Source organism: Tasmannia lanceolata, unplaced genomic scaffold (genome assembly GCF_043159265.1).
Source record: "Tasmannia lanceolata isolate RefF3 unplaced genomic scaffold, GAP_Taslan_0.1 ptg000037l, whole genome shotgun sequence".
NCBI lineage: Eukaryota > Viridiplantae > Streptophyta > Magnoliopsida > Canellales > Winteraceae > Tasmannia > Tasmannia lanceolata.
Window position 1 is genome coordinate 53,508,840 of NW_027518714.1, and position 12,898 is coordinate 53,521,737.

The 12,898-nt window shown below is 37.4% G+C and overlaps 1 long non-coding RNA gene across 2 annotated transcripts in view; it reads left to right on the forward strand.

The window, feature by feature from the left end:
• The window catches only part of LOC143862289 (uncharacterized), a 45,278-nt gene extending 43,913 nt beyond the window's left edge, over nt 1–1,365 (forward strand). Inside the window, exons 2-3 of one of the 2 annotated variants that reach the window (XR_013240248.1) lie at nt 1,014–1,123; nt 1,197–1,365. This is a non-coding gene — a long non-coding RNA (uncharacterized LOC143862289). Of the gene's footprint in view, nt 1–989; nt 1,124–1,196 lie in introns of those variants that run through there. The other variant, XR_013240247.1, reaches the window with a different exon arrangement.
• The last annotated feature ends 11,533 nt before the right edge of the window (nt 1,366–12,898 follow it).

The window sequence follows — 12,898 nt, forward strand, 5'->3', positions numbered from 1 at the left end:
TCTGTAAACTTATTGCTCGATTTATTGTGTGGTGTTTTCATCTATGGTCAAGAACCCATTTCATATGGGCATCAAGTAGTTCGATCCCAGGCGCGGAGGCACATATAGCGTGAGGGGGGCCATGCCCCCCCGAAAGATCTGCAAAATCTTTTTGGGGCCCAGGATTTTTGCCGGAAAGGGCAATGATAAATTCGGACCTCCTCGAATACGCATGCACACCCCTTATAACGTGATTTGACGTCAAAAAGCGTTAAAGTTGAGCACGCTATATGTACCTCCGCCCCTGGGATCATCTAAAAAAAGTGGGTTCGCATATTTTTTTTTTATCTTATGGTTTTTTTTAATCTTATCTATGCTCGAGCATTAAAAAAAAAAATGCGGGCCCACTTTTTTTAGATGATCCGAGGCGCGGAGGCACATATAGCGTGCCCCCCCCCCCCCCCCCCCCCCCCAAAAAAAAAAGAAGGAAAAAGACTTGCAAAATCTTTTTGGGGCCAGGATTTTTGCCGGAAAGGGCAATGATAAATTCGCACCTCTTATAACATGATTTGACGGAAACGAGTACGCATACGCACCCCTTATAACGTGATTTGACGTCAATAAGGTTAAAGTTGAGCACTGTTCACGACAAATCAGGGTGTGCGTATGCATACTCTAGGCGGTGCCAATTTATCATTACCGTTTCTCTATATATAATGCCTACGCTTAATGTATTTTGCTCTTCATCACTCCTTACAGGCAACTCATATCTTTCTTATTTGGCTCTCCATCATTGCTCACAGGCAACCAAAAATCCTCCCTTTCCACAACTCTACAAGCATGGGAGCCCTCAAACTTCCAGCTTCTCTTTCCTTTTCTACCATTTTCCTGCTTTCCTGTTTCATTATGATCCTTATCTGTAAACTTATTGCTCGATTTGTTGTGTGGTGTTTTTGTCTATTGTCAAGAACCCATTTCATATGGGCATCAAGTAGTTCACCATTTCATTGGCGTAACACAGAATTTTTTGACAGAGAACTTAAGGTCTGTCAATACAGGTCCCTCGACAAATCAAGGGAAGAAGTAAACTGTGCTGTCTGCCTAAGTAATATTGAAGAAGGAGAAGAGATCAGAGAGCTGAAATGTAAGCATCTCTTTCATAGAGTCTGCTTGGATAGATGGCTCAATTATCAACATCCCACTTGTCCCCTTTGTAGGGAGTCTCTAGTGACGTGCCCAGAGGCGGAAGAATTGGAAGAGTTTGATTCAGATCAGGTCATTCCAATTTCATCTTTCTTGGCTCCTAATATATGGTGGCTATGTATAATCTTTTGTAATTAAAGGATCATCCCCATAACTACAATCAATATCACTTCATTTTGTTTCCCTTGTACTTGCACCATCCTCTTTATTAGATTTATTGTAATTTTTTAGCAAACTGAGTTTGATAGATGTATTTCTTCCTATATTTCATACTTTCTTCCTTAGCTGTTACAACAAGTTAAAGAAATTGTAAACCAGAGAGATAGGTTGTATTTATCAAAATTCAAAACCAAGAGGCTTAAACATGAACTCAACTTCTTTTCAGGGAAGACATTAAATTGAAATTTATTTTTCAATTCGTTGTGAGGCATCATGGTTGCAAAACAAAAGAGGCCTTTTTTCCCTGCTCTTATACCATGTAAGAGTTTACTGTCCTTCAACATGAACTTGTTTCTTTTTGTTGTTTTATTTTTTCCCATAAAAAATGAAAATGGCAATACAGTTGGGCAAGGTATTAGTCCAGGGATTTGCCAGGCGACTTTGCGGGAAAGTCATTTCACAGCTTACTTTTGCAGGAGAGAGCAGACACCTCAGATGAATTAGATGAATCAGGCAAGATCTGCTAAAAAGTGAGCCTGCGTGGCTTCTTGATGCATGTGCATCCCTCGGATTGCGAAGATCAACGGCTAGGATCGTCGGATACTTAATCGGACTACCAAAACAGTAATTTGATGATCCAATCGGACGGCGCCCAAATCAACCGTCCACGTTGATTGCTACACTTTAAAAGAGTCATATTTTAGTGAGTCGATTTCATAAAAAATTTGCTACACCATTCGACGGACTCACGGCAACGGCAACTCAAGAAAGGCAACTGAAATTTTTATTCATAAGATGATGTAAACGATTACATGAGTGCCAATTCTGATGCAGATGCATCTTGCATGCTTACGAAGATCGACGGTAAAGATCGTCCGGACCTTAATCGGATCGTCTAGGACCCTCAGATCGAAAGATATAAGACGGCATCTAGATCAATGCTCCACGTTGGTTACTACTCTTCAATAGAGTCCTATTTTAGTTTGGATTTGTTTTAATTATTTTTAGCTATTTTCTTTAATTGGGACGTCCAAGATGAGATTGTATTTAGGAGTTTTACTTTTAGGTGGATTGAGAGTATTTTTAGGAGTTAGATATATTTTAAGCTTTGATTTAGAGAATATTTAGGAGTTTTAGTAGAGTAGTAGACGTTGTCTCATAGTTTTAGTTGATTTAGGATTAATCTTGGCAAGCCTGTAAATAGGCATTATTGTAATCTTTTTATTATCTTTATTTGGAGTTGAATTCGGTTGCCATTTGTTGCCAAAAAAAAATTTATTTGGTATAAGAGCTTAGGAAAACTAGAATTCAAATCCTGGGTTATAAGATTAAGAGACTCACCATATCTCTATCACGAGCGGATTTAATCGTCGAGATGTTTAAAATTATAAGTGAGATGAAAGAACAACAACGGGTTCACGGTGAACGACTTTAATCTCAAATCAATGCACTCACCGAGCAAATCAAGGCGGGAACGACAACTCAAGAAAGGCACTCATGTAATCGTTTACATCATCTTATGAATAAAATTTTCAGTTGCCTTTCTTGAGTTGCCGTTGCCGTGAGTCCCTGCGTTACTTCTCTCTCCCGAAAAAGTGAGTCGCGAAGTTGCCTAGCAAATCCCATTATTCCATGATGATTATCTATAAAATGCAAACATAACTTGTCACTTGTCCAACTCCTTGTGTATGTAGAGAGAGAGAGAGATTCAATGGGTTGAATTATGAGAGATTAACTTTTAGTGTCACCTTGGTCTTGGTATCAATTCCAGACTTTAAAAAATACAACTAACTAATTAAATACTTGTGTGAGAAAGTCATCAAATTTGTTTAGCTTTATGTAAGGAAAATGGCATGGAAACCACAACATTCAACCAAAGGCGTCTTGGGAATCGGCAATAGCTAAGCATTGTGGCCATCACCGTTCAAGCTACGTATGGCTGGCGTACAACCTAAGGGCTTCTTAGCCAAAAGAAAAACAACAAAAAAGGATGCAATGCTGCCAGGGTGCCTGGTGTATGGGAGGTTTTCTCCTCATACGGCTCGAGAAAGAATGATTCGAGTTTGATCGAATTTATGCTATGCATATCATATAGTGACAAATGTATCCATAAAATCACCAATTAGACTATAAGTTGAGTCATTTTTTTTGTTGCCAATCTAATCGATTAATCTTCCTCTCTATGGGTAGCCCGAAGGAGTTCCTTTTCCAGCAATGAGAGAGCCCAACAATGAGAATGTGCCATGTGTGCAAATAAATCTACATTTACTCTAGGTCTCACTAGCATTACTCTATCCTCTGAGGATATGTGTTCCCCATTGACATGATTGTGTCAATTGATTTAACTAGCGAACATAACTCTGTTATATATTATAAATTATATTATATTACTAATAATGTATTTGATATTATAAATTATATTATATTACAATAATATGTTTTGAAGGGGAAAAAGTCACAGTTTTTTAGACTTGTGCAAGTTCCCTCCATTAATTTGAAGGGAAAAATCTAAGTCTTGAAAATTGTGCAAAGTTCCCTCCATCTTTTTCATTTGGAATCTTTTTCAAATACTTTGGTGGGAATTATTTGAAATTTGGTGAATCCCACATGGAGATTTAGGATTCAAACTCCTTCACTCCTTCATCTATAAATAGGAGATAGTTTCTCTCATCTCATTCAACTTCTTTGGAGCTCTTTCTCTTTGAGAGAGCACCATGAAAGAACTTCAAGTAATAGTAATTATATATATATATATATATATAGAAAAGGAAGAAGAATGAAGAAGAAGAAGAAATAAAAGGACGGTTAAGGCCTAACGGCTATAACTGTCATTTAAACAAAAGAGTTTAAATTTTAATTGCCGAAACAGTTTTCTGTTAAACGGCTATATTTGAAAAGTTGCGCCTCTTCTTTAGAAGGGTGCGAGTCTCTTCATAAGAGGGTGTCTTAGCACCGATTCAGAGTCTATAAAAAGACTCGATCCTAGTTTGCTAACATTTTCTTCTTCAATTGTTTTCTTTTCCCTTTCATATACGTTTAAAGTTTTCTGAGTGGGTTCTGATTTGTGAGAATACAGGGAGTGCAGTCCTGTTAAAATTCTCGGTGTTGGGCATTGTATCCTGGAGATAGAATTTCAAGAGTCCATTTGCATCTATACGTGGGAAATTACTATCTTAAAGATAGCTTCCTGGAAGTGCATTGCCCAACTATTTATACTGTTAAGTTTTCTGTATTCTGTTCTTCTTATTTTTTACAACAATTTTAAGATAGTAATTTATTCCGAGATGGATTCTGCAATTGTCAAAACTTAAGTTCAGAATGTGGAAAAGCTTGAGCAATTCAATGGTTTGAATTACAAACGCTGGAGTTTAAAGATCTTCTATCAACTCACGATTGCAAAGGTTGCCTATGTACAGAGCACGGCATATCCGCACAATCAGTCAAGAGAAAGTACCAGTGAACTTAATGATGGGCAGAAGAAATGGCCGGAAGATGATTATATCTGTCGATTCACCATTCTGCAGGCTATGAAGAATCCCTCTTCAACATATTTCACAAGTATTCTACTGCTTTTGAATTGTGGTCAGTAATTCAACGAAGGTATGTTAATGAAGATTCCGGAAATAAATCTTTCCTTGTTAACAAATTTGTTGAGTTCAAAATGGTTGATTCCAAACTTATTATTGATCATGTTAATGAACTCAATGATATTGCAACTGAATGTTCTGATGCCGATAAACCAATTTCAGAAACTTTTCAAGTCTCAACTATTATTGGTAAATTGCCTTCTTCTTGGAATGATTATCAAAAACGTTTAAAACACAAGAGAAAATCTCTGAATTTGGATCAATTGGTTCAACACATTCAAATTGAGAATAAGGCTCGCAATAGAGAAATATATGTTGATCAATGAAACAAAGATAAAGTTCTTAATGTTGAAGTTCCTGCATCTTCTTCCTTTAAACCCCAACCCAAGTTTCACAATAATGGAGGCTCTTCAAATAAGAGAAAGAGAGGATGAGACAACAAGAAAAAAGAGATAAATAAGAAGAAGATAGGTTCCTGTTTTGTGTGTGGAAAGATGGGTCACTTGGCTAAAGTTTGTCGCCATCGCAAATGGTAGAAATCTGTTGAGACAAACGTGGTGGCTGAAAATGATATGGTTGCAATGCTCACTGAGGTTCCAATGGTCAACATGGAAGAAAACTGGTGGGTTGATTCTGGTGCAACATGCCATGTGACTCCATTCAAATCTGCTTTTAAGAAGTATGATGAAATCAATGAAGACAAGACTATTTTCATGGAAAATTCCTTCACAAGTGTTGTTGGCAAAGGGACTGTGCAACTCCCTCTTACTTCTGGAAAAGTGTTAACTCTTCAAGATGTTTATCACATTCCTGGTCATAGGAAGAGTCTTGTATCTGTTAAGAAACTTGATGATCATGGGTTTAAAGTTGTATTTGATTCCCAAAAAGTGATCAAAAGTAAGAAAGGATCATTTGTTGGGAAAGGTTATGTTAAGGACAATATGTACTTGCTTAATATCAATAAGAATGCTTCTATTTCTGCTTATATTATTGATGCAAATGACATGACATATATCTGGCATTATAGATTAGGACACATTGATAGTAATGCTTTAAATCGTATGGCTTCAAATAATTTGATTCCTAAATCTAGTTCTGTTTTAACTACTAAAACTTGTGAATGTTGTGCACAAGCAAAAATTCCTAAAGTACCTTTTAAATCTGTCACTAGAACTACATCTTTGTTAGAACTAATACATACAGATTTATGTGACAATAAAGACAAATTAACTAGAGGAGGCAAACGTTATTTTATAACTTTTATAGATGACTTTTCGAAATATACATATGTGTATTTACTAAAGACTAAAGATGAGGCATTTGATAAATTTATAATCTTTAAAGAGTAGATTGAAAATAAAACTGGAAAGAAAATTAAAAGGATTAGATCAGATAGGGGTGATGAATTTCTCTCTAATGAATTTATGTCCTTTTGTGAACAAAATGGTATTATTAGAGAAGTTTATGCTCATAATTCTCCCCCTCAAAATGGAGTAGCAGAAAGAAAGAATAGAACCTTACTAGAGATGGTGAGTGCTATGCTTTTACATTCTAATCTTCCATTTAGTTTTTGGGGTGAAGCTTTATAAACATCTTGTTATATTTATAACAGAATTTTGCATAAAAATAATGATAAATCACCTTATGAGTTATTATATGGTAGAAAACCAAATATTGATTATTTCAAAATTTGGGGATGTATTGCATATGTGTTAGATGCTACTGTTAAAAGACCTAAATTAAGTAGTAAAGCTGTCAAATCTATTTTCTTAGGTTATGCTATGCATAGTAAAGCTTCTAGATTTCTTAATCTTAAAACTAATAGTGTTATTGAATCTGTTCATGCTATTTACTTTGAACATTTAACTATTAAAGATGCTGATAAGTTAGAATTAGAAAAAGAACTATCAAGTGAATTAGAAATTGATAGTAATGTTGTTTACAATGATTCTTCCATAGTACAAAATATTGTGGAACCCGATCCGAGGACGGTGAGGGAACAGGTCCCTAACACCCTCTGGATCTCCACAAAGTGAAGGAGGGCTCTGCCAAGGAACTCTCGAAACGGATGCCACCCTCACAGCATAGCATGAGTGGCGATACAAAACGAATGAGATACATCCTGATCAGGAGCCAGAGCTCGAAACCAAGATGTACCTAAAAATAACTCAGAGTCGCCATCCATGGACACGCCATGGAACCAAAACAAATGCTCTGTTTGCAATGGATAACCAGAGATACAGAAGGTCCGTGCCTGATGACGAATGGAGAAGGTCTGAAGAGCGCCCCCAATTCGCCCGAGTGCGAACACTTGGTCTCTTATGCCATTTATTATTAACCTCGAAGAGTTTTGGGCAAAAATCATGTGAAATGGGAACAATCTTCAGGAGTCGTCTACCTAAGCATGCATTTCCTGAGGATAAAGATAATAAACACCCATAAAATAAAATGAAAGATGTGTTGCCTAAGCACAGCTAGGTTATGAGTGACATGCCTAAAGGGTGTCTAAGTTCTGGTGGACGAACACATGCATGCTACAGCTAAAGGTATAGGTCTGCACAAGAAAGTAAGAAAACACAACAAAATATACAATATAACACAACACAACAAATCCTAAGGCTCTAAACGATTTAGCCCGAGTCCTCGGATGGTCTGATGTTCATCCAAAGAAGCCTACGTATCCCCGCCTCCACGAGAATCAAGGCAACGTAGTTCTTCGCGCCTATTCTAAGCTAGGATGCCTAAGACACCTAGACCTCTATCTTAGACTCGATCTAAAAGACCGGACTAGTTATTAAAGCTTCTTGAACGATTATTTAAATTCCAGTGAATTGTAGATTTTAGGACACCCTATATGCCCTAACTAAATGCTAGTTAGCCCTAAGCTAATGCAGGTGGTTCCTACAACCTATGTGTAACTAGGCTGTGTGTCCTAAGGAAAACAATGGGATCACTAACGCATCCTAGACCTAGTCATCAGTCGGCGATGTGAATCGCCAACTGACCGGACGGAGGCGCTCCTATAACTCTAGGACAAACCCCTAACTCTAAAACAAACACAAACAAGCACACAACAAATCAAAGACAAACTCCTAACTCTAAAACTCTCTACCTAGGACAAACTCCTAACTCTAGAGGAAGATCTTGTTGAAAACAAGGTTTTGAAGAAAAAAGGGTTAAAGCATTTATTTAAAAAGTTTGGCTGGACTTGGGATATAAATCCCAAGCTGCACTACGTACCTCGTGGAAGAGGATCAAGCCAACGTAGTTCGAAATGAACTCTCTAACTACACTCAGAACATTTTAAAACAATTCAAATGTTTCGATACTTTTGGATTATAGGTTTCTGATGTTTTCACCCTTTTGGTCAAAGACCGGAGGGAAAATACAAAACAACATCTTAGGGACGAACCCTAGAGTTAAAAGGAGAAACTATGCTCTAATAATACCATTATAAGAGCAAATGAGTCCAAGACTCTCTAATAGCAGTAACTGACGAATAAATGAGTCAAAGACTCTCTAATAAAAGCAACTGAAGGATAAAAGAGTTAAAGACTCTCCAAAAAGAGCAACTGAGGGATACAAGAGTCAAAGACTCTTCAAAAGAGAGCAAATGAGGGATATAAGAGTCAAAGACTCTTCAAAGAGAGCAACTGAGGGATACAAGAGTCAAAGACTCTTCAAAAGAGATGGAAACATGAGTCAAAGACTCCACTGACAACAACACAAGTCAAATACTCCACTGATAACAACATCACAAAAACAAATGAGTCAAAGACTCTCTTAAAGAAATGGAAACACGAGTCAAAGACTCCAAAAACACCAACTAAAGGATAAATGAGTCAAAGACTCTCTAAAAGAAATGGAAACACGAGTCAAAGACTCCATTAACACCAACTAAAGGATAAATGAATCAAAGACTCCCTAAAAGAAAAGGAACAAGAGTCAAAGACTCCACTAATACCAACTAAAGAATAGACGAGTCAAAGACTCTCTAAAAGAGAAAGAAACATGAGTCAAAGACTCCACTAACACCAACTAAAGAATAGATGAGTCAAAGACTCTCTAAAAGAAAAGGAAACACGAATTTGCAAATTTGGCAGAGGTAAAACACCCAGCCGGGCCGGACAGCTACCTAGCCCTAGGGTGCAACAAATGTGCAACCCAATACCCATAAGGGTAGGGGTATGAAGCCAAGCCGAGTAGGGTGTTCTCCCAAAACCAAACGACGCACAAAGAGGAGGTTTAGCAAGAGAATGAGACTGGGCAAGTCTCCTATATACAAAGGAGGGGGATGCTACTTGGACTGAGCAAGTCCCCTAAGGATGGGCTTGGGCTAGCGCCTTCATCGCCCCCGCAATGAGAGGGGATTCTAGTATCTAAAGAAATTTAACAGAAATCTATAAGACTGTGTTAGTCTATCAAAGAGAGAAGAAAAGGCTACCAGGTAATCGCAAATTCCATTCTATTCTTATAAAAATAAATCAAGTGCTAAGCAAAGAAGAATTTTCAATTAAAAAATGCACAACCTATAGCAATCATAAAATGATAAACATAAATTAGTCCAGACCAGCCGCTGGATAGCCTAATAAAGTAAAATAAAACAATATCAAACACTTCTATGCCCAACCACAAACACCACCCCAATATGAGGATGAAATCAGATGATGCTAAAGTAATCATCTGATATCATAATACACATGATAATATTTCTAATCCCGCCTTGAAATCAGACAGTACTCATGTTGATAATATCGAATAGAGTAGTCATCTGATCTCCTTCTTTCCTAAAACAATTTATTTAAATAAAATTAAACAAATATGATAAGGTTCAAGATAATCTCACCTGAACAGTCCATTCATTATTGTCTTCAGAACCTAACTCAATGCTTAAGATAAAAGAAGAATCTTAAATTTTCAACAAATTGTACAAATACATGCAATGATATTTCTGATTTTATCAAAGTGACCACAAGCTGAAGCATACAATGATATGTACAGAAAGCTTCTTTCTTAGAAAAACTTTGGTAGTTTTTTTTTATTTTGAAGCATTGTGAAAATCTTCAAGATAAAACAGAAACTATCAGATTTTCACAATTTTTACACGATCAACAGAAACCCCAAATACGTGAAAGAAATACCATCTATTTTCAGCCGTTTCAAAAGAACAAACTCTGTTTACAAATTTCCCTCGAGTCCAAAGTTAAAATCTGTAAATTATTGAACTAAAGGACTCTTTGAGTATACAAAAAAAAAAAGCTTCTGTCACAAAATTCCTAAGAACAAAACATTAATACCGATGCCATTTCATTTTGTAATTCCATTATTAACTCCAATCACAGATCCAAGCCTCCAATTCTCATCATTTTTTCAAACTAAATGATGTAAAGCTAACCAAAATAAAAATGAAAATTATTTCCTTATGACCAGCAAAAGCATAATCATGTGGCTCAAATCTCTAATCTCAAAATGAAGACAAATGACGGATTTATCAAGAGAATAGCCTACATGAATCTAGAAATATCAACTCAAATGAACCCAATTTAAACTCTGAGATTTAACCTATAAGAAGAAAGAAGGGCGCCTAAAATTGACAGAAACATTGGGAAAGCGAGATAACATCGGAAAGATTAACATTTGAGGTGTACGCTTGGAAGCAAACACAATTCAGATCTTTTAAATGCTTATTGAAGGATAAATCATTAACGAGCAATACTCTCACTTGATAAAGATGAAGTTAGTATGAAAGCCAAATCGCAAAGGCTTTAAATAAATTCCAGATGTTATGATACCAGAAATTGAATAATGAGAGCTTTGTCAGGTTCCAATATTCATATCCCATTCCAAGTTGCAATATTTAATGAAGATTAAAATTTCAAAATGCTATTTCAATAGAATGCAAGGCAAAACAAAGAGGTTATATGCTGTAGAGGATCTGATTTAATACAACAGCAAATTCCTTGACAGATGCTATATCAGTATCAATGAAAACTCAGACTCACAGGAGAAAAGTTTGTTGATCAAGCCATACAAGGCACGACAGGAATTTTAATGATTTGCTTCCCCTCCCCAAAATCCATTGGACTTGCAAAGTCTAAAAAAATAAAAATTACCATTTCCCGGAAAATGAACCAGTGAAGGCACAAACTAAGTGCGCCATCCAAATGCCCAAGCTATAGCTTCAAAGCCAAACTGATATGCATGAGGATAGATACGGAATCCGCGAGAAAATGAACAACAGAATTTATGAAAAGCTTACCAGTAAATACAACCATCCATCAAGATTATGAACTTCCAGAATCCAAATCCACATAGTCTGCTTATTGATTATGAATTAAATGGGGAGAGAAAAATTACCCAGATATGCCGACGATCGAAGCTCCTCTTCCTTTTGCCCTTCCAATTGAATCCAAAGTGAGAGAAGTGATGAAAAGTATGGCACAGGTAGGGCTGATGGCTTGCCGGAATCCTACCGGAGAAAATGGGGTTTTAAAAAATGGGTTTTCAAAAGCTTGAGGGATAGAGATGACGATGGCTGAGGAGATGGTGGTGGATTATAGAGGAAGAAAATGGGGTTTGGGGATTTCTCACCGGAGAAGATGATGGATAAGAAGTTTGAGAGGGTTTGATAATGATAGATGGGAAGAAGGTTTAGGTGGGTCTGTCGGATTCCGGCGAGATTCTAGCCGGAATCAATGGGGGATTGAAACTGAAAAAGGGGGTTTGCGTCAAAAACACAGTGGTGGGTCTAGAGAGAAAGAAGTGGCTGAAGAAGAGAAGAAAATGGAAGAGGGTTTGAGGGAAACGAAATGGGTTTTGTGGTAGGGGATGGAAAAAGCAAATGAGGAAGAAGAAGATGGTGGCGTGGGGTATGGGGTTCGCGGGAGAAGAGGGAGTTGCCGGAGAAGATGGGTTGTCGGGTTTGATGGAGGTGATGGCTGGTGTGGGTGTGGAGGTAGAGGATGAAGAAGAAGATGGTGGCGTGGTCTCGGAAAAGGTGGCTGGCCGGAGATGGGGTCGGTGGTGAGAATATGGTGGCTCTCCTTTTTCTCCTTCTCTCTCTTTCTCTCCCTCTGCAATTTTCTACGAAAATGAGCTCCCCTCCTCTCTTCGATGGCTTTTTTTTTCTTTTATACAAAAGAAAAGATGTAATTAAACACGCCCCTTTTCTACTTGGAGAACCACCTCTAGTGTAATTTTTAGCAACTTTTTAACTGGCAGGGGGGTGCCCAAGAAGAAAACGAGAAATGATATATTTGATACCCCCAAACCTTCCAGGACACCTCCCTTGGCAAATTTAGGACAACTACCATTCTATAAGAGGCGGCCCAAGCAGAAAACAGGGGGAAAAAATTTGCAAAAATATCTTCTTTGAAAAAATGATCTCAACCGTTAAAATCACCTTTTCATTCAATGGCTGAGATCAAAGGAAATATAACCAACTAAGATTCCCTCTAACTAATCCTAGTCCTAATCACTCACTAACCTAGCTTAGGGCTTAATGGTGACTTGGAGAAGAAGAAAAGCATCTTCGCAAATTACGAAATTGCCCTGGTTCAGGATAATACACCCCTCAATTAAGTTACACATTAATCCGTATACCCCTATATCTTCCTGGACAGCTCACCACGGAAAATTTGAACTGGTTTTCTAGGTTCCTACGCACCCCTGTTTCTGGCTGAATCGCCACCCTTATTCCTACACTACACTACTCTACAAACATCGTCCGCTTGCTAGGCGAACCGCGACGGATTCGGACAAAAATTTACGGGGACCTAAATGAGACCCTAACCTATTCTAGGAACAAATTTGGGACATTAAAACACTAGTTTAATAAGGTTTCTACCCTAACGACGCTCATTTAGGGTTCGATCAACATGGGGTGTCTACAAATACAAATAATGATCGTATTTCTGAAAATTTACTTGATTCGACTCATGAAAGTAGTTCATCTCAAATGCATGATAATG